This window comes from Macrobrachium nipponense, chromosome 47 (assembly GCF_015104395.2).
Source record: "Macrobrachium nipponense isolate FS-2020 chromosome 47, ASM1510439v2, whole genome shotgun sequence".
Taxonomy (NCBI): Eukaryota; Metazoa; Arthropoda; class Malacostraca; order Decapoda; family Palaemonidae; genus Macrobrachium; species Macrobrachium nipponense.
The window spans coordinates 14,855,802-14,879,144 of NC_087222.1; the positions used below are offsets into that span (position 1 = coordinate 14,855,802).

The window sequence follows — 23,343 nt, forward strand, 5'->3', positions numbered from 1 at the left end:
CAGAGCACAGGTGCGCGCCCAACCTTGATCCAAGGCATCTGATCAAAACATTAGGTCCGGCAGAACTGAAAGAAGAGATGTCCCTGACTTGAGGCAGTGAACTTGCATCCACCAACAGAGATTCTTCCGACATTGTGGAGAGGAGGTGACTATCGTGTCCTCGGACATGAAATCCCATCACCGGCGAAGTGACGACTGAAGGGACCTCATTCTGAGACTACCTCCAGGAACCAGTTGGATGAGGGATGACAAATGGTATAGGAGGGGGGTCCCTCAAAGAGAAAACTGGGCTGCATTACGGAGGACAGAAATTCTTCGGCCAGACTTAAAAGCCTGTCTATCCGTTTCTGAGAGGGAGAAGCCCTCAAAATCTGGGAATTCAAAACAATCCCAAGATAAGTCATGATCTGGCAAGGGATTAGATTGGACTTGTCGAAGTTGACACGAATGCCTGACTCAATAAAAAGAGACAGAACTATCTCCCTCGACCGGAGACATTTCTCTAGAGCAGGGCTCTCCAAACTATGGCCCGCGGGCCACATCCGGCCCACCACATAATTTCATCTGGCCCGCCAAACAAATCCCTGTGTGGTGGCCTTGAAAAAATAATTATCGCACGACTGGCATCGTTGAATTATTCAATGCTGAAAATCTTCCAACTCAATTTCAAATGGAAATTATTGATCTCCAAGCAGATGACTGACTGAAAGATAAGGAAATCTGATTGAGTTTTATAAATGCCTGCAGCCAGATCAGTTTCCAAATTTGATAAAGTTTGCTTGTATTTTTGTGTCCATTTTTGGTACAACATACTTGTGTGAATAAACATTTTCCAAAATGAAGTATGTGAAATCTAACTATCAAGCAAATTTGTCTAATGATCATTTGAAATCAATTCTTACAATTGGCTCATCTAATCTGGAACCTGATTTCAATGAAATTTTGAAGTCAAAACGTCAGTATCATTCGTCACATTAATTTGGTTGCATAAAACTAAAGGCAGGAATCTATTTAGATTACCCTGATTTTTTCCAACAAGATATGTTTTAATTTTTCCATGTTTATACTCTAATATTTGAGGAAATTAAATTACTGGCACTGATTTGTTTTTTGTTTTTATTTCTTTGGCCCGCATAAATGTGGGAAATATATAATGTGGCCCTTACATTGAAAAGTTTGGAGACCCCTGCTCTAGAGGGTCGGCCTGGACTAGCAAATCGTCCAGATACCGAAGCATCCTTACATTTAACCAGTAGGCTGGGAGGACCGCAGGCGATTGCCAACACACGTTGGTGATCGAGCAGCAGGTCTGAACAAGCGGTCTCATTTACAGAGAAGCACTGGACCGAGGACGATAGTGTCGGTCTCGTGCATCAGGGGAGCTGCTACGAGCCTCCTATCCTGCCTACCAGCAGAACCAGTAGGCTGGGAGGACTGCAGGCAATCACCAACCCACGGTGGCGATCGAGCTGCAGGTCTGGAGCAGCAGTCTCCTTGTGGAGAAGCGCTGGACTGAGGATGGTAGCATCGATCTTGGGCGTCAGGGGAGCTGCTACCAGTCGTGCGAGCCATCTGGTCCTGGTGGGAGCGACGGTCGGGTGACTGGTAGTGACCACTAATCCAGTGAGTGTGAGCATCGTCCTCTCGACGCGCCATGGTACCAGTGGTGACTGGGGGGACCTCTTCCCAGCCTCACCACGTGAACAGTCTGGTGGGAACGTCACGTCAACCCTGGGTACCGGATGATCGCTGTGCGAGCGATCGCCGGTCTGGCGAGAGTCACCTGAGCGACTCTTACCATCCTTCTGCTCCGTGCCTGGGTCCTGACAGTGAGAGTACTCAGCAGTCTGGACCTTGGTTGCACGGTCACCCATAGGTGACCCTACACTCAGTGATGCTCACAAGCGACGACCGAGATGGTTCCTGGTCTGGAGGTGGAACCTCTGGAGGACCGGGATGAGGAGGACTACCAGCGTGGTGGGCGGCTGGTACCTCCATGGTCCGGGTCGTCTTCTTCCCTGAGGAAGGAGAGACGGGCTCCATTCCCAGAGGAACGGGAGGACCAGCGGAAGACCCTTTTGTCTCACCGGAGTGAGACAGACCTTAGAAGTCCCGTGACGAGACTTCTTAGGGGGGGACACCACCTTCTCTTCTACGGCCTTACCTTACAGACCTTACATCTTTGTTCGGGTTGCCCCAGGTCCCTCAGGTGTGAGGCACTCTAATGTCTACCAGAGAGTTTAGCTAGTACATCTTCGGTATATTTTGCATCTTCCAATCTTGGATGGTCTGGGATGCAGTTTAGATATTTGTCGAGCTTATTCTTAAACACATCTACGCTCACTCCTGATATATTCCTCAGATGAGCTGGCAACGCATTGAATAGCGCTGCATTATCGATGCTGGTGCGTAGTGGATTAATGTCCTGTGTGCTTCCTTATTTTTTCATGGTATATTTTTGGGCACTATTAATCTACCTCTGCTTGCTCTTTCTGATATTTTAGTTCCATGATATTTTCTGCTATTCCTTCTATCTGTTTCCATGCCTGAATTATCATGTAGCGTTCTCTTCTCCTTTCCAGACATATAATTTTAAGAATTGTAGTCTTTCCCAGTAGTCTAGGTCCTTAACTTCTTCTATTCTAGCTGTAAAGGACCTTTGTACACTCTCTATTTGTGCAATATCCTTTTGATAGTGTGGGTACCATATCATATTGCAATATTCAAGTGGACTACGAACAATGTTTTATAAAGCATAATCATGTGTTCAGCTTTTTCTTGTTTTGAAGTGCCGTAACAACATTCCCATTTTTGCTTTACATTTTGCCAACAGAGTTGCTATTTGATCATTGCATAACATGTTCCTATTCATCATCACACTAAGGTCTTTACTGCTTCCTTATTTGTGATGGTCTCATTATTAGGTCCCTTATATGCATATAGCTTTCTTTCTCGTCTCCATAATTTATTGATTCAAATTTATCAGAGTTAAATACCTCCTCATTTACCTCTGCCCAATCATATACTTTGTTAAGGTCTCTTTGTAGAGCGTTCCTATCTTCATCACAAGTAATTTCTCTACTTATTCTTGTGTCATCTGCGAAACTACTCACTACCGAATCCTTAACATTATTGTCTATGTCTTCAATCATAATAACAAACAGTATTGCAGCTAACACCGTACCTTGCGGCACACCGGATATTACCTTGGCTTCATCCGATTTCTCGTCGTTTGCAATAACTATCTGTTTTCTGTTGTGTAAAAATTCTTTTAACCATCTTCCTACTTTATCCACGATATGGTGTTTTCTAATTTTCTTCGCTAACTATATTATGGTCTACTTTATCAAAAAGCTTTTGCAAAGTCTAAATAAACCACATCTGTTCATTTCCGCTTTTCATATTTTTGAATATGTTTTCACGGTGGACTAAACAGGTTGTTGTGTACTTTTTCCGGGTACGAAACCATGTTGTCCTTTATTAAACAAATTATTTTTTATTAAATGTTTCATAATATTTTTTTTCATTACCCTTTCATACACTTTCATTATATGTGATGTTAGACTCACAGGCCTATAATTACTTGCCTCTAGTCTTGATCCGCTTTTTGAAAGTAGGGGTAATATACGCTAATTTGTGCTCATCATATATCTTGCCTGTATCTACACTTTGTCTTAATAATATTGCAAGTGGCTTTGCGATAGAATGAACTACTTTCTTTAACAAAAATAGCAGGAATTCCATCAGGCCCTGCAGCAGCTCCATTTTTAATTTCATTAATAGCCTGCACAATATCAGCTTCATTAATATCTATGTCAGCTAAATATTCACTCATCCCGACCCTTCTATATCATTATCTTCATTATCTATTCTAGGGGTGAATTCTCTCTTTATATCGTTACTGCCAGTATGTTGCAAATTTCCTTTTTTTCATTCGTTAATCTCCCTTCAATTCTCAGAGGGCCTATTTCTATTCTTCTTTTATTCATCTTCTTCGCATATGAGTATAATAGTTTGGGGTTTTGCTTGATATTTAATAGGGTTTTTCTTCCAAGTCCCGTTTTTTCATTTTCTTTTGATTGTATAATCTTTTGTTCTGCATTTTCTATCTTACTTTTTATTTTTGTTCTATAACTTTCCATGCATTTTTTCTTTTGCAAGACCTTTTTTCCACTTTCTGATTTTCTGGAACAAGATTCTTCTGTCTCTTGGTATGCATGAATGATGTTTACTTTTCTTCTTCGGTATATATTTTTCCACTATTATCTCCAATATTTTATATAATATCTCCGTATTTACCCTTATGTCATCACTTACGAAAATGTTATCCCAATCTTTGTTTAATTCTTCATTAATTTCTGACCATTTTATATATATACTGTAGAAGTTGTATTTTCCATATCCTTCCCACTTTTTCATTTCTTGCTTATCTCTATTTTCACTGCTTTGGAATGAACTTGTTAATTCTATGACATTATGGTCTGAAATACTCGCATTATAAACTATTATTTCTTTAACATAATTCATCTCGTTCACAAATACTAGGTCTAAAGTATTTTCCTTCTTGTTGGCAGGTGATTTATTTGTTGAATGTTGTATTCTAGTAGCATATCTAATAGCTTTTCAAATTGCCTCTTATCTTCTGCACTACTATTACTCTCTTTTTATATGTATAAGTACAACCACAATCTCCTATTCGTTCTTTCCATTCTACGAAAGGAAAGTTGAAGTCACCAGATAGGAGAATAGTCCAGTCCTTGTGATTTCTACATATATCATCCAATTTTTTTTCAATTATTAAGTCAAACTCTTTAGTATTAGGAGGTCTATATATTACTATGTTCATCAATTTTTCAGATTCAAATTCTACCGCTGCAAGAGCCATAGAAGTCGAAGGGGTGGAGATATGAACATATGATGATCTCGATGAGGAGGATGACGACACTTGATGAGCTCTCTTCTTCTTTGATACCTCCAAAATCTGCCAGACTTCTACCACAGGAATAGATAAACATCACAGGGCAGCAGTGAAAGCTTCCTCCAGTGACGTAACTCCAGGGTAGTAGTGGTAAATGAATATGATTACCAGCAGGGGATCAGTACACACTCTTGAGGATCAGTATCACAACATGCTACGAGTCACAGGTACAAGCAATGCGAAGAGCTATCCAATACTGCTGTAAACACAATCACCACTGTTAGTCTGTAAAATAAAGAAAATTATTAAAGTGATAAGGATACTCCTCTCGCATCCAAGAACACCGCCCTCCGAAGTGAGAGGAGATCCCCTTAACCACAACACTTACTTATATGAGACATTACCATAAAAAATTACCATAAAAACAAAACAAGGACAAACCTCTGAAGTTACCCTCGGTAATTCCCAAGCATAAGCGTAATTTTCTGATGAATACATGTCTCATTACAGGATCTAAAGGCTATCACAGAAAGAGGGTTTGTATATTAATTGAATTTAATAATAATATCAAACACCGTATATACATATTTATTTAAAAAACAAAAATAAACTAGAAAGATCCCTCCGGGTAAAAATGATCAAAGACCAGTCAGCAAGAGCTCACAATCACATGTCTTCATTGGAAGGCGGCCAAAAGCAAAGTGGTGTGTTTACATCCAAGCAGGCTAGCCTACCCGCCTGCCACACGGTACTTACTGCCTAACCACCTTGTTCAAGAATTTAACAACCGTAATTCCAGCTACGCTGAAAGTATTTCCTTATGTAAAGGACAGAGGGTTTGTATATTGTGCAGGAACAAACCTAACTCCATAACTGTACTAGCAAGAACATCAAACTTTCTTGAATCTAGATTCAAGGCTGGCAATAGCGTAGGGAGAAACTACACAGGAAGCTGGTAAAGGAGTTAAAGGAGTAGGAGGAGGACTCAAGATTTGAAACATGGCTTGAGGAGGAGGAGAAGGAGAGACAGGACAAACTGGATCTGCGGACAATGCAGAAGAGGCTACGCTCTTAGAGCTGCCTTCCTCGTCCTATCCTTTACTAGTTTATGAGAATGTGCTAGAAAAACCTTCCACTGATTGTCACTACAATCATTACATTTGTCACTAGCCGATTCATGGGTACACTCAGACCCAATACCTCTACATTTAATGCACTTTGAGTGTGGATCGTAAATAGGCTTAACCTTGCACCCTCCGGCACAAAACCTAACACCTGACGGGCTAGAATCTGACATGACGATCTGAATGCCACAACTAAATGCAGTTAAGCTAACTAAAATGAAAGCAAACAACTGGCAAAAACACGAAGTTGAGTGCTTCACCAAAATACGACAGTCAAAAACCATCCAGTGATTGAGAAAATGTCTGGACTAACCACTGAAGTTAACCAGAAACCGGCAGAGAATGAACTGACTACACCTGGTCTGTTGTACCTGTTCCTCCCTCGACTGGTGGGAGATGACATCACCTACATCAGTGATGGCGGCACTACTACGAAAGTTTGAATCTTTTGTCTGCCATGTAGCGAAGCTACAGCTGTATAATTGTTCGGTATGTATGCAATAAAATTCACAGATTTCATTAGCTATTTTCTTCCTATTTCATAATAATATGAGATTTGCATAATTATTTTTAATTGGCATGAAAACAACAGCAAAATGTCTTCTCTCATGACCAGCATTTTTTAAATCAATTTTTTCTCCACTATTATTTGCAGTCGACTTTCATCCATGTTCCTGATGGACGATAATTTATAGTCAATAGCAGTGTGAACATTTTTTTTTCATTCAGCTTCTGCTGCAACTGCGTCTTAAATTTAACAGTACTATGTCCCTTGCCAATAATTTCTTGATATCAAATAAAGGTATATATAATGTAAAAATATTTGCTCTACTTAATCAACGTCATTTGTAACAAATCTACAGTAATTTTTTACTATAAAATAATAGTTGAAATGCAAGCAATACATTGTTATTACCAGATTTGGTCGGATGTTGTAGCAAAGCAACTGTTTTCATTCAGTTGTTTGTTTTTATGGCTTTGTAGCATTTAAGCAACGATTACAGTCAAACCGCCGTATTCACAGACTCCGGATTCGCAGACTCACGTATTCACAGATAGCTCTCTGAAACATATACTCCCATTATTCGAGGTATTTTTCTGAGAAATATCCACAAATTCCTGGGTTGTTTTAGCAATTTCACCATAAAATACACTTTTTGTGATAAAACTAATAAAAAAAAAAGGTACAGCTAGTTGTTGACTTGCGACCTATGCGAGTTATGACTGATCGACTTTACGACCACCCACAACTAAAACAACTGGGAAGTGGCTCGAGCAAGAAAGAATGGTGTCCCGCTGAACATACGACAGTTTTTCCCCTGCTCCCGCCTCTCCACACACACAGCTCACTTTTTGCGCTGCAAATGACTATTATCATGCATCGACAACAAGGATATAACTCCAGTAAACTTATACCATCAAACACAACTGTAGATAAAATTGAGAGAGAATAATTTTAATTAAAACTTCAGATCTTGAAAGAACACAATTTACTGTTGTTTTCATGCCAATAAAAGATAAGTAACATAATTAACAGTAAAGCTCGTACTACGAAGAACTCAAGTGAAAATACTGAATGGAATCACGTAATATTTTACACAATAAACATACCCACAATGCAATCTGTTAATGAAAAAAATAATTCAGTTAACGAGACGTATTAAATTCATATTTCGACTTAAAAACATGTCGTATAATGACAAATTACCTTGTCTCATATAAGTAAAGTATCTAGGTATTTTATGCTAACTAGAAACAAGGCAATTCGCTCTGAATTGCATTAAATACGGTGAAATAACACGTAAACACAGCGAACTAAACTCATATTCGTCATCAGCTGATTTCCAAACCAAAACATTGACTGTTTTGTTAATATTTTATGATAGAATAATATGAGAACACATACAATGTTATTGGATACAATAATGTACAACTGTTTAAAAGATTCATGGAAAAGATGCATATTCATTAAGTTTTTAATTCATAAATATACGTAGCCGTCAGCAGCCTGACATTGCTCAATTAGGTATGCCGATGTCGGTCCGAATCTGATTCCTGTTTCATGTCCATTTTTTTTTTTAACTTATATATCATAGTCAGAATGCATTGAACATCCAAAATTTCATAGCTTCATAATTATCACTATTAGTTTCTTAATTAATTTTTATTGTAGAGGATAAAGAGATGAAAAAAATAATGAATGAATTTCGGCAATAACTGTGCATTTGAATGTCGCTGTCGCTGTCAAACTAAACAAAGCACACCAACGCCATCTATTGAGGAAAATGATATTGTTATGATACAATAAAGTTTGTTCATACTTACCTGGCAGATATATATATAGCTGTATTCTCTGAAGTCTGACAGAATTTTAAAACTTACGACACACGCAGTGGTTGGCCAGGTGGTTAGTACCCATTCACGCTGCTGGGAGGTGGGTATCAGGAACCATTCCCGTTTTCTATTCAGATTTTCTAGTGCCACTGTCTCCTGAGGGGAGGTGGTTGGGCACTTTGATTATATATATCTGCCAGGAAAGTATGAATAAACTTTATTGTATCATAACAATATCATTTTGTTCATGAGACTTACCTGTCAGATATATATATATATATAGCTGAATCCCACCTTTGGAGGTGGGCAGAGACAGAATAGGATTTAGGAAACAAATACATGTAGATGATTGACATCTTGGTTCCTTACCTGTCAGCATAGCTGACTTCGTGATTACTGTCACCCAAGTCTGCTTCTGCTTTACTAGAGTCTCCAGCAAGGTAGTGACCTGTATAGCTGGTGAGTTCTAGATGATCTGTCAACAAGGGCGTGACCACAATGTGACTAGACCATTTGACCATACTATGAGGGCAACGAAGCAAAAAACCACCACCTGACCAAACCTAGCAAAAGTTAAGGTAGTCTATCTTAAGCTAAAGACTGGGAAGTCCGACTCAGGCGGCCGACCCAACAACCATAAACACAATAAAATTAAAAACTCCTCCTAACTATTTTCTACAGGATAGGATGAGTGCTACTTCCTGCCCCCAAAATTGTGTCTGCGGAAATGTATGGTCCTAGCGAACAGCAGTTCTCGTATGTCGTCTTCACGTCCCGCAGGTAGTGTGAAGCGAACACCGAGTTGCTCCGCCAAAAGGTGGCACCCAGGATGTCACTGAGTGCCATATTCTTTTGGAAAGCTACCGAGGTTGCGATAGCTCTCACTTCGTGAGCATTCACTTTCAACAGTTTCAGGTCACTGTCTTTACAAGATGAATGAGCCTCCTTGATGGTGTCTCTCAAGAAGAACGCCAGAGCATTCTTAGACATCGGCAAGTCTGGCCTTCTTACCGAACACCACAAGTTGTTTGAAGGACCTTGACATTCCTTCGTCTTCCGCGAATAAAATTTGAGAGCCCTGACAGGGCACAGGACTCTCTCTGGCTCTTGTCCAATAATTTCAGCCATCCCCTTGATCTTAAAAGTCTTGGGCCAAGGGTTGGACAGGTTTTCATTTTTGGCTAGAAACGTTGGGCTCAATGAACAAACGGCATTATGCCCTTTAAAGCCAACATGCTTGCAGATGGCTTGAATTTCACTAACTCTCTTCGCCGTCGCCAGAGCAGTTAGGAAAACAGCCTTTCTGGTAACGTCCCTCAAAGATGCAGTATGGAGAGGTTCGAACAGACTGGACGTCAGGAACTTCAAGACCACGTCCAAGTTCCAGGAAGGCAGCTTAGGCTGAGCCACCTTCGTGGTCTCAAAGGATCTTAAGAGATCGTGAAGATCCTTGTCATTAGCTAAGTCCAGGCCTCTGGGTCTAAAGACTGCCGACAACACACTCCTGTAGCCTTTTATTGTCGGAACTGCGAGCTTTAAATCATTCCTTAGATAAAGGAGGAAGTCTGCTATTTGGTTCACAGAGGTCGTGGTAGAGGAAATGCCCTTCTTTCTACACCAACTCCTGAAAGTGCCCCACTTCGATTGGTACACTGCAAGAGAGGAAGCTCTCCTTGCATTGGCAATAGCTCTTGGAACTGGTTTGAAAAACCTCTCGCTCTGGCCAACTTTTTGATAGTCTGAACGCAGTCAGACTCAGAGCGGGGAGATTTTTGTGGTACCTCTCGAAGTGGGGCTGTCTGAGTAGATTTATCCTCAAGGGTAGCGTCCTTGGGAAGTCTACTAAGAAGGTCATGACCTCTGTGAACCATTCTTTCGCCGGCCAAACTTCCTTATGACTTCTCCCAAGATCTTGAACGGGGGAAAGGCATAAAGGTCCATCCCTGTCCAATCAGAGAAGGGCATTTATTGCTACTGCTCCTGGATCGAGAACAGGAGAGCAGTATAGCGGAAGTCTCTTTGTCCTCAATGTAGCGAATAGGTCTACTAGTGGACGTCCCCATAATCTCCACAGCTCCTGGCATACCTCCTGGTGAAGAGTCCATTCAGTCGGCAGCAGTTGATCTTGCCGACTGAGAAGATCTGCACGGATGCTCTCGACACCTGCCACGAACCTTGTAAGGATCGTTACGTCCCGTGCTTGTGCCCACAACAGGATCTCTCTCGCTAGACCGAACAGGGACCAAGAGTGCATTCCTCCCTGTTTCCTGAGGTAAGCCAGAGCTGTGGTATTGTCCGAGTTGATCTGGACTACTCGGTTTGAGACTTGGTCCTCGAAGAACTGGAGAGCCAAATGAATGGCCGCCAACTCTGAGATTTATGTGCCAGGACACCTGTTCCCCTCTCCAGGTGCCTGACACTTCCTCTCCCCCTAGTGTTGCTCCCCATCCCGAGGTGGACGCATCGGAAAACAACACTAGGTCGGGGCTCTGAAGCTTGAGAGAAAACCCCTCTGACAACTTTATGGGGTCGAGCCACCACCTTAGGTGAGCTTTTACTTTCTCCGGGATCCTCAAGATCGCATCCAGATCCTCCTTGTCTTCCCAGTTTTCCGCCAGGAAAAACTGGAGAGGTCTGAGGTGCAGTCTCCCCAGGGAAACAAACTTCTCCAGCGAGGAAATGGTCCCCAGCAGACTCATCCATTCCCTCACCGAGCATGTTTCCTTCCCCAGGAAGGCTGACACTTTGTCTAAGCCTTGCTGCTGACGTCCATGGGACGGAAAAGCTCGAAAAGCCACTGAATCCATCTGAATCCCCAGTTACACAATGGACTGCATTGGGGTCAGATGGGACTTTTCGAAGTTTACCAGAAGTCCCAGGGACTTTGCCAAATCCAACGTCGTGTGAAGGTCCTTCAGACACTTTGCCTTCGAAGAGGCTCGAATAAGCCAGTCGTCTAAATATAGAGAGATTCTTATGTTTGCAAGATGAAGCCATCTCGCCACATTCTTCATTAAAATCGTGAAGATCATCGGGGCCATGCTCAACCCGAAGCAAAGAGCCCTGAATTGAAAAACTTTCCCCTTCAGGACAAACAGCAGGTACTTCATCAACTTAGGATGGATAGGAACATGAAAATAAGCATCTTGAAGGTCTAAGGACACCATCCAGTCGCCTGGTCTTAAGGCTCCTAGAACTGACTGCAGCGTTTCCATTTGAACTTCTGCTTTTCCACAAACAGGTTCAATCTGCTGACATCTAATACTGGTCGCCATACTCCCGACTGTTTCGGCACCAGGAACAACCTGTTGTAGAAGCCTGGGGATTTCAGATCTAGGACCTGTTCCACAGCCCTCTTTTCAAGCATTTGCTCGAGCAGATCGTACAGAATCTGCTGCTTCTCCCGATGGTAAGAGGGTGACAGATCCCTGGGTGTTGTGCACAGCGGAGGCAGTTTGATGAAAGGGATCTTGTATCCTCGCTTGATGACATCGAGGGACCAGCTGTCCGTCTCTTTCTCTCTCCAGGCTCTTGCAAATAAACGAAGCCTGGCTCTGACTGGTGTCTGAAGGACTGACGTCTTACTTTTTACCCCTGATTGGAAGGGGCTCTGCCTCTGGGAAGACCTCTTCCTCAAGGAGACGATCTCGAGGAAGCGCCCCCTTGAAAGGGCTTCTGCTTCTTGGAAGCTTGCCCTAGCGTAGAAGTCGAAGGGACTGCCGGACGTCTGGAAGACTGGGCCAGATGATCTTGTGTAGCCTTCTCCTGCAGGCTGACAGCTAGATCTTTGATCAAAGACTGGGGGAAAAGATGGCTCGAAAGAGGGGCGAACAGCAACTCTGCCCTCTGAGAGGGAGAAACAGACTTCGCGGTAAAGTTGCAGTACAAAGCTCTTTTTCAAGAGCCCTGTACAAAAGTGCGAAGCCAGCTCCTCCGAACCATCCCATACGGCCTTGTCCATACACACTAACACGCTGGACAGCTCCCCCAGACTAATCGAGTCCGGACTCCGTGACTGAACATCCAGGATTCCCAAACACCAGTCCAAAAAGTTAAAGACTTCCATCGTCCAAATGAAAGGAGCGTCAACTAAGCTTGCAAAGTCACCTTGGATAGAGGAAGGGACCCTCAACCCAACGTCCTCTCCTGTCTCATAGCACATCCCTGCTTTGCCATTAAGTCTCGACGGAGGCAGGGCAAAGGAAGTCTTGCCTTGGGCCTTTCTCGAATCCATCCAGTCATGGACCTTCTTGAAGGCTCTTTTCATCGAAAGGGAAGTCTTCATTTTAAAAAATCCCGGCGTTTTACTGGATTTGGAAGAGGATAACTATGAAGGAGGAGAGCGAGGGGCCGAGGGTTGAAACTTGTCTCCAAACGAAGTACGAAGAAGTCGGGCCAAGACCTGGTAGTCTGAAGAAGACGATATCGAAGGCTGCTCTTCATCTACTGCCTCCGTTGAACTGTTTACTTCTCCCTCTTCTACAGGAGCAACAGACGAATCCACACAATGGAGAGGTCTAAGACCTTTAGACCCAACTCTCAAGAGAGATCTACGCTTCGAAGAAGAACTCTCTGCACAAGACTGGACGTCTTCCACAACAGCCTCTGAAGCGTCTGGCAGAACTGCGAAGGCAACATCTTGATGAGCGTCTTGACGAGCGTCTTGACGAGCATCTTGACAAGCGTCCTGATGTCGGTGAGCGTCCTCATGAGCATCCTGATGAGCGTCCAGGCGTCAGCGAGTGTCCAAACAAGTGTCCCGACGAGCGTCCGTACGAGCGTCCTGAAAAGCGTCCAGCTGGGCGTCCTGACGAGCAGTCCGACGGGCGTCCCGACAGGCGTCCTGACGAGCGTCTTGATGAACCCTTTGGCGAGAAGTAGCAGCTTGAGAAGCGTCAAGCTTAGCAGCTTGAGAAGGGTCCTGCCTCGCAGCAGACCGAGCGTCATGAAGGGACGTGAGAGGAGCGTCTTGGCGAGAAGGAAGACGATCCCTGCTGCGATGAGCGTAAAGGTCTTCCTCCCTCTCGACAGACGAGAGTTTGGGGAGACGCTCATCGCGCCCTCTAGACAAACACTGGGGAGCGAAACGAAATCCAGAGGGCAACGAAACAGGTGAAAGAGACGAGCGAGGAGAAGGCGAGGGGGACTGCCTGGACCTCTTGATAGGCAGACTGGCATCCTTCCTACGACGACGCGGCTCTGCCTTTCTCTCCGCCAGCAACGAAGCTAATTGTTGCTGCATAGAATGGAGCATCTTCTTGGTAGGAGAAGACTCCCTCTCAGGGGAAGGGCTGATCCTGTGAGAAGACGAGGGGCAAGGGGATGCCTTCTTCCTTCTCACAGGAACAGCAACAGCTCTCTCCCTGTAGTGACTGGGGCGCTCAACAGCGTCATCCTCGGATGATGTCCTGGTCCTCTTCTGCAGTGGAAAAGTGTCAAAGTCCAGAGAAGACCGCAAAACATCTGGAGAAAAAGGACGTGAGGCGTCCTCCTCTCTGAAGCTTCTCTTCAAGGGGCGAGAGTCCTTACGAGAGCTCCACCCCTTGCGCGGGGGGGACACTTCGGAGGACGAGAAGCAGTCCTTCAGGATACGTGCATGAGCACGCTCCTTGGCAGCCTGGGAAGCGTCAACAGGCGAGCACTTTGGATTCTAGATTACAGAGATAATCCAAAATCACAGAAAGGGCATTACCCTCCACAGACACAATCTCAGGGCCCGGAGGCAAAACCACAGGGTTAGGAGAAGCAAAGTCTACTGGAGAGTTAGCAGGAGAAATATTACTGCCCTGACGTCTACTGCCTGATACACTCCTGGAGGAAGACCTCCTGATCCTGTCATGCTCTAACTTACGTACATGGGCATCATACGTCTTCCAACCTGAATCAGACAAACTTTCACACTCCTTACATCGGTCATTTATTAAACACACATGTCCCCTACAACTCGTGCATACAGTGTGAGGATCTACCGAAGCTTTCGGTAGCCTCACCTTACACTCTTCCATACAACATACTCTGACACTAGCAGAACTAGAACCAGACATCTTAGTTCAAGGAAAAATCAAAGCCAAAATCATAAACCGTCCATAATAGCGTGTGCCTAGCCACAAATCCAAAGTCAAAAACCAAAAGACAATCAGGATACTTATGTGACAACGAAGTTTACAAAATCCAAAGGCCGAGGTACTGAAAACTGGTGTTGACAGTACCGGCGACAGAGAAAATCTGAATAGAAAATGGGAATGGTTCCTGATACCCGCCTCCCAGCGGCGGGAATGGGTACTAACCACCTGGCCTCCCACTATGTGTGTCGTAAGTTTTGAAATTCTGTCGGACTTCAGAGAATACAGCTATATATATATATCTGACAGGTAAGTCTCATGAACAAAATTAACAGTAAACTATTTGCTAATGAAATAAAGATTTTCTACCATGGATAAAGATTTATGCTTGCACTTCTTGCCTCTAGCATCATACAGTGGTACCTCAAAATACGAAAGGCTCAACTTACGAAAAACTCGAGATACGAAAGCAAGTACAAAGATTTTTGCGGCGTTACATACGAAAATTGTTCAAGATACGAAAGGTTGTTGCTGTAAAGTCTGAGATTCGCCTGGACCACCGATGACAATTTTAAAACTGCGCGCCGCCAACTGAGTAGACTCGCCACCATCCTCCCGCTCTCCCATTGGTTCCTGATGCTAGTCACCGCCATAAGATCCTTCTCTCCTGTTGGTCAGCATCTCTCCCATCGTGCATCTACATAGCGGCGTGCTTCTTTGGTCACTTTGCGGCATCATCGGTATCGTAAGCACGCGGAATTCATTCGTTCTATACGATTTCGTTTATTAACGTAAATACGTTAGTGATTTCGTTGTAGAACTAGTACTTTATTGTGTTGTGTGAGAACTTTACTACATACGTATACTACATAACATAATTACGTACAGTATATACGTAGTCATGGGTCCCAAGAAAGTTGAAGTTCATGGAAAGAAGAGGATGCTTTCTTTGGAGACAAAGATGGAGATAATTAAAAAATATGAAGCTGGTATGCGATTGAGTGTGATCGCAAAGGAATACGGCAGAAATCCGTCGACAATAGGCACCATCCTTAAGCAGAAGGATGTCATCAAAGCAGCTACACCTTCCAAGGGCGTGACAATTTTGTCCAGCAAGAGGAGCCACATGCACGATGAGATGGAAAGGCTGCTTCTTGTCTAGATAAAAGACAAAGAAATTGCTGGCGATACGATAACGGAGACGGCAATCTGCCACAAGGACAGCGCTATTTTCGTCAATTTGATTGCCCAGGTCGAAGACGATGGAGAAGGGACATCGACGCCAACCCCAGAGTTCAAGGCTTCTCATGGGTGGTTCGAAAAATTCAGTAAACAGACTGGCATCCATTCGGTGGTGCGGCATGGTGAGGCGGCCAGCTCGGACACGAAAGCGGCCGAAGCCTTTATTAAGACGTTCGACGAGATGACGATCAACGAAGGCTACAGTTCTCAGCAAGTCTTCAACTGTGATAAGACTGGCCATTTTTGGAAAAAAATGCCTCATCGGACGTACATCATGCAGGAAGAGAAGAAGCTACCCGGGCATAAGCCTATGAAAGACAGGCTTACGCTCGCACTTTGTTCAAACACCAGTGGGAATTGCAAGGTGAAGACCCTACTTGTCTATCATTCGGAGACTCCTCGAGCCTTCAAGGCCCACAAAGTGCTTAAGGAGAAGCTTCCAGTGATGTGGAGGGCTAATGCGAAAGCCTGGGTAACGAGACTTTTGTTCACCGAATGGGCAAATCTGTGTTTCAGCCCGACAGTGAAGAAATTCTTGGAAGAGAAGTGCCTCCCTCTGAAATTTCTGCTGGTGTTGGACAATGCCCCTGCTCACCCTCCTGGCCTCGAGGAAGATATCCTAGTGGAGTATTCGTTTATCAAGGTTCTTTATCTTCCGCCTAACACCACCCCTCTCCTCCAGCCCATGGACCAACAAGTGATATCGAACTTCAAGAAGCTGTATATGAAACATCTTTTGAAGAGATGTTTCGACATCACCGATACCACAAACCTCACCTTGTGTGAATTTTGGAAGGAGCATTTCGATGTTGTGATATGCATCCGACTCATCGACCAAGCTTGGCAGGAGGTTTCAAGGCGAACCTTGAATTCTTTGTGAAGGAAACTCTGGCCTGATGCCGTATCTGCCAGAGACTTTGAGGGATTCGACGTGGGCGAAGCTGGTGCTGCAGATTCAGGAACAGTTGACGATCCTGAAACTGTTTCGCAACCAGATCTTGACGAGATCGTTGCACTCGGCAAGTCCTTTGGGCTGGTCGTCGACGAGGACGACATCAATGACCTTCTCGAGGAGCATCAAGAGGAGCTTACAATGGATGACCTGAAGGAGTTGGAGGCCATGCAACATAATGTCGTTCAAGAAGAGTTCTCTAGCAGCGGCGAGGAGGAGGACGACGACTCTATAACAACGGCAGAAATTAAGGATGCTCTAGCTGCTTTTCATAAGGTGCAATAATTCGTAGAAAAGACACCCCCCGAAAAGGCTTACACAGGTTGTGTGCTTGCACAGTTTGATGACGTTTGCCTGATTCGATTCAGGAACATTGTGAAAAGTAGGCAGAAGCAATGTTCCTTGGATAGTTATTTCTTAAAGAGGCCTTTAGTAGGAGTAAGCAAAAAGGAAGAACCAAGTGATACTACGAAAAAACAGAAAGTTCAAAGTGGTGAAGAAATTGTAATTTTGTAAAAAAAAAAAAAAAAAAAAAAATAATAATAATAATTTAAAGTATAAAAGTAAAAAATAATGTAAAAATCAAAAAAGAAAAAAAAATTTAATATTAAGTTTTTTGTAAAGTTATGTGTTCCAGTTTTGGTAATGTGTTTTGTAAAGTTTAGTTTATGTTTTCCTGACATTTTTTGTGTTTCATAAAGTTAAGAGTACGTACTATAAGAAGTTTTCTGCCGTTTGTCCTCCTCCTCTGTCGCCACTTTCGGAGATAGCCTCACTTGAAAGGTAAGCTTCCACATTTTACTACATACGTCCGTATGTACGTACAGTACTTCTTGTATACCATGTACACTAATACACTTTAATTACAGGTACATACATGTTAGTACTACTAGTACGTATTAAGTTAGGTATTGAATGGTCCAAATTGTTGTAGTATTTCATTGTTTATAGGTCAATTTAGCTTTTATTATGAAATTTACTGGGGTGTTTTTGGAGGGGTTGGAACAGATTAGCCATTTTACATGTAAAATGCAGTTCAAGATGCGAAAAACTCATGATACGAAGGCCGCCTCGGAACGGATTAATTTCGTATCTCGAGGTACCACTGTATAATCTCAGGGAAGGCATATCGAATAGGTAAATACACAGTTACATAAAAGAAATTATCAAAACGGTCTGTCAAGCACATACAGAGTAAAGAATTTGTGCTTGACAAATGTCTCATTGTTTTGTTTAAAAGTTAAAAGGTTTAGCTTGGTTGAGCCTTCTCAAGCGGAATATTTATAAAATATATATTTATTGTTCCAAGGTTCATATAAAAAACATATTTGACTTCGCATATTCACATTACTAACAAAGGGTATATGGCATAATTTTTGCTGCCTTGAAGTTGTAAATAAAATGTGACGCGTCACTGGTGGCGGCAGAATGATCTAATGGCTGCTGATTTAAAATCAAGCCAAACAACAGGGAGTTTCTGGACCATAGAATGCCGGTTTTAAGAGATTCAACTGTATTAATAAATTACTAAATTATATCGTATATGTATTATACAGTATACTGTAGGCTAGGTTACTGTATTTGTATATATACGATATACGTACCATGAAAACATCATTGCATACACGAGGCTAACTTAAATGTTATTCAATTTCTCTATGTACTGAATTATCATAAGCCAACGTGCATTGAACCTAGAGAATTAGCTGAAATTAATAATTACTATGTCATATATATATATATATATATATATATATATATATATATATATATATATATATATATATATATATATATATATATATATATAATGTATGCTGCGTAGTGTAGGCTAGGCTACCCTATATGTAAAGATGGTACTGATTACCCTAGTGTAGGCTAGGCTAGTATAATATTCTTACAGTAAATTAACATGGGCCGACTTATGTCCAAATTGATTTACGACCGGTTGGTCGGAACCAATTGCAGTCGTAAGTTGCCAACTACCTGTATAAACATTTTTAGTGAGTTTTTCTAGTGTTTTAACTAACAAAATAGGCAGTTTTAAGCATTTTTATAAGGGTTTCAACTATTCACAGGTTCTAGCTATTTGTGGGGGAGTCTGGTACCCATACCCCGCAAATTTTGGGGGAACACTGTATGACGTTACTAACAATACGTTTATCATTCTCCTTTAATTTTTTAACTCATTTAACTAGTAGATATGATAGATAAAGACATGGAGCAAATGTAAGCAGTCTGAAAAAGGAAAATTCTTTTTTCTCTCTCTCTCTTATTCTAGGCCAAGATTTACCAGTAAGTTTATGAAATCTAACATTAAAATTTGTAGAACTACCATGCAGTAGGTGAAGCGTAAAGATAAATGCATACCTGGTTGATACCCCCTCAGGCAGGGTCTTTATCCCATCTTCTAGATAAGTAAGTTACAAATAGTAAAAGAGAATGATAAAAGTAGTTTTAACGTGTACAGCCATGAACAACTGAACGAGATACAACTTTTCAGCAAAGTGTAACCGAATCGGATCACAAAATCCGTCTTGCTTGTATCTCAACCATCGTGCAATAGTAAACAATTACCGCAGTTATGTTTTAAATGATGTTATGTAGAATAGGACTGATATATTTCTATGTAATAACTTTATTCCCTATGGATAAAAGATTGGAAGGTAATATGCACTGGTAAATTTAAACTGAAAGTTGTAGCTTAAGCTGAGAAAACAGTGTTCAAGCTGCTAATGACTATTATCGTGCATCAGCAACAAGGACTAAACTCCCGTAAACTTTGATATGCCATCAAACACAACTATAGATAAAATTGATGGAGAACTATTTTAATCAAAACTACCTGGCATGAAAAAACATATTTTACTATTGTTCTTACGCTAATAAAAGATAAGGAACATAAAGCTTGTATCACAATGGAATCAAGTGAAAATAGCGAACTGAATCAATTTTTTTTATACAATAAACATGTCCCCAACGCAATCTATTATGGAGAAAATAATTTAGTTCACGAGATGTATTCAAGTTATATTTCAACTTGAAAACACATTGTATAACGAAAAATGACCTTGTCCCATGTAAGTAAAGTATCTAGATATTCATTTATGCTAACTAGAATCAAGAAAATCCACTCAGAATTGAGTTAAGTACAGCAAAATAAATTCGTATCTGCCATCAGCAGATTGCCAAACCAAAACAATGACCACTATGTTAGTATTCTATAATTAATACAATAATAAGAGAATACATACAATATTACTGGATATAGTGAAGGAATATATGACTTTTTAAAAGATGATTCATGGAAAAGATAGATATTTGTTACGTTTGTATTTCATAATATGTAACCATCAACAGCCTTACACCATTCAATTATGACAATGTCAGACTGAATCTGATTCGTGTTCAATTTCTTTTTATGTTGAATTATCATATGATCAGATTCTCATTTCAGGTTCAATTTCTTTTTGCACCGAATTATCATGTCAGAATGCAATGAACATCCAAAATTAGCTGGTATAATTACTATACCATACGTGTAGTATATGGTATACTGTAGGCTAGGCTACTGTATATGTATACGATATACCATAGTATATGCTTGGCTTACTCATGTAAGTGTTATTCAATTTCTCATTGTACTGAATTATCATAAATCAAACTGCATTGAATGTACCATAGTATATGCTAGGCTTACTCTAGTTAGTGTTATTCAATTTCTCATTGTACTGAATTATCATAAGTCAAACTGCATTGAATGTAGAGAATTAGCTGATTAAAATAATTACTATACCACATGTGTATAGAGTATACTGTGTAGTGTAAGCTAGGCTACCATATAAGTAAGGATGAAACTTACCGCAGTGTAGGTTAGGCTATATTTGAGATATGATTTCTCTAACAAACGATGGGTTTTTTGGAACCTAACCCCATTGTAAGTAGGTGAATGCCTATAAAAATAAAAGACAAACACTGGTGAAAGACACAATTTGCACCAGTTATTTCATAGCATAAATCCTCCTCTACTCGTCTTTGGTCAATTGAAAAAATAACCTAAGACATGGGGCTATAGCCTAGCCTAGGCTATAGGGTTAGGGGGAAATACCGCAGTGGAGCCATCGTCATCATGTGGCTCAGCCTTATTCACTCAATATTTAATTGGCAAAACAAGAATACAATTACATCTTTAAGCATAGCATTTAAAAGATTGAAGTTTCGTTAACATAATGTGATATATGAAAGCGCCATACGAACTAAAATAAGCATGTGAGCTCTTCGTAAAATATGTTTTCAAGGCAGTTTTGAAATCTAATATGGTGGCAACCACGTGACTTGCCATTCGTAACCACAGCCAAGCCACCATCTTTCCCAGCACTCATTTGAACAATGTTTATTGTATGTATGTAACATTTATTGATCTTACTCAAGATTGCAGTTGTAATCAGCACAATAAAACAACATTTTGTTGCCTATATTAGTGAAAGTATTAAACTTATTATTCCCAGGGTCATGGTTTAAACTGAAATTCATTTTTACCTTGTAAGCGGTGGTTTTATCCTTACTACCATCACGACTGAAACTCCAAAGTGCTTATTTGATTGTAATTATACATGTTTTAGTCTTAATTCACTCCAAATTGCACTTGAACTACGTTGCTGTTCCTGGTTCCTAAGCGCTCACTTCACAAACACAGTTGCGAGCAGCACACAAGTACATGGTTTATTAGGTGCAAAGCTTTATTCCCTTAATTGTTTACTTTACTCATTATTTAGTTTAAACTTTACTTTGTTACTTCAAAATTTTTATCTAATTCATGTCTATTATCCTTTTTTTGCACCCAAATTAACCCCAAAAATTACAGATATTTCCGAAGTACATACGAGCAGACGACGGCAAAATGACTCATCGTTGCCAATCTATTGGAGCTTCACACATACGCCGATACATTTACAAACTGTTTCCATGAATTCTAGTTGTCAAAGTAATGCAATAATGAGAAATTTGCTCTAATATGCATATATACTACAAATAGATATGCTAATTTCACTTATTTCCCCGGTTTTGTGTAAGTCTTATACCCAGTTTGGCGGGTAAACACATACCAATTGGCAACACTGATAAACAATTGAAGAGCGCAAAGAACGCCATAGGCACCGTTCAGAAGCAAAATTGTTGATATTTGAGTCAGGAATCTAGTTACTTTTTCAACAACGAATATTTTCAAATTAATAATCATGAATATGTAAAAATATTTATGCAATTCATGATCTTTTACTACCGTTTAACTATTTATTTAAATAATTATCTAGTGCACGCTTCTTCCTCTTCTACCAAAAATCGTAGTTTTCTTAAAAAAAGTAGTGGTTGGAAGTCGTTTACGACTGTTGTGATGAAAGTGCCCCAGCGTTTATGAGTACAAGTGGTGTGCGAATTAGCACAGGAAATGGGAAGTTTGTTGACACAAGCAACTCCGCAAACATCGAGATGGTGTCAATCTTCAAAATTTGGTAGTTGTAAGTAAAAATTTCGAAAGCGTCATGGAGGTAGTGTGCACTGCGTAGAGCCAGGCTTTTCATTACCCTCTGTTTAATCTTAAAATACCTATGGCCTTAATTTCTAACTTTGGAGAAAATACTTACTTCGAAAGGAGAGTAGAGGTCTCGAGCTCCTGCTCTCACCACCAACAACTCATGACTGATGATCATCTCCGGTGTCAGGACGTGTTAAAGTACTTTTTCAGAGGGTGGCTTCAAACGCGGTAGAAAGTGACTCGGCTAGTCCAGTCGGTTGTTTCCCCTATAGGTAGATTAAATTGCCGTAACTAAACCTTCCATGAAATCATTAAAAAATCATAGAGTATCACTGAACCAGACACTCTTAGGATAAAGTAAGCCAGGATACAGGATACAGGCATCCTGTAGCCTACACTTATGAGATCCTACAGAAATTTACAGCCTAGCCTAAATCCAACATTAGCCTATGAATAAATCATTGAGACATCATAAAATATAACTCATTTTATTTAGACAGTCTCAGGTTAAGGCCCCATAGAAGGCTACGGTCTATTGGGTAACCTACGAGTACTAGAACAGAGGCTACCTATAACTCTAGAAGTCAATGATACAACCTACCTAGTATAAACATCTGTTACTCACATTACAGCAATTATCGGTGATCCTTGTAATTTACCAATTATTACGATTGATTAAGAATTGTCTCGATTATAAAGACGGCAATTATAGAAGAGAAAAATACGTTTAAACTGAATAAAGTTACGCTACTAAGGCGGTCAATGGCGTCGCTTTGTTGACATTTTGAGCGTCTTCTATTTTATAGTATTAATGTTTGTGGTTGTGGTTTAGAAGCAGTTCGATCATATTCATTCGTTCTAATAAGCCAATTTATGGATAATTGTAAGCAATCAGTGGGAATATAATTAAAAATTTATGTAATTTACTAATAAACTGAATAATATAATGGTAATTATTAGGCCAAATAATGGATTCCGGTAATGGCGGTTTGTTTACGTTTTGGGCGTCGCACAGTGGTCCAGGATCACGAATTCGTGGCCAAAAATCAATTTCCACTGATTGAAGGATTAATTATGTTTTTCGGTATTTCATATTCAAGTGATGTTAATGCAACAAGAGAGGACGAAGTTGCAAGTTTAAGTGGGTCATAAACTGATGGAAAAATATTGAGGTATAT

At 41.1% G+C, this 23,343-nt stretch overlaps 1 protein-coding gene across 5 annotated transcripts in view; it reads right to left on the reverse strand.

Annotated features, from left to right (window-relative positions):
• LOC135204724 (gastrula zinc finger protein XlCGF7.1-like) overlaps nucleotides 1-23,343 on the reverse strand; it is a 136,574-nt gene that overhangs the window by 77,379 nt on the left and 35,852 nt on the right. For 2 of the 5 annotated variants that reach the window (XM_064234886.1, XM_064234881.1), the window contains exon 1: nucleotides 22,791-22,924. The exons of the other annotated variants lie outside the window; for them this stretch is intronic. The gene's annotated coding sequence lies outside the window, so the exon portion shown is untranslated. Of the gene's footprint in view, nucleotides 1-22,790; nucleotides 22,925-23,343 lie in introns of those variants that run through there. 5 annotated transcript variants of the gene reach the window in all.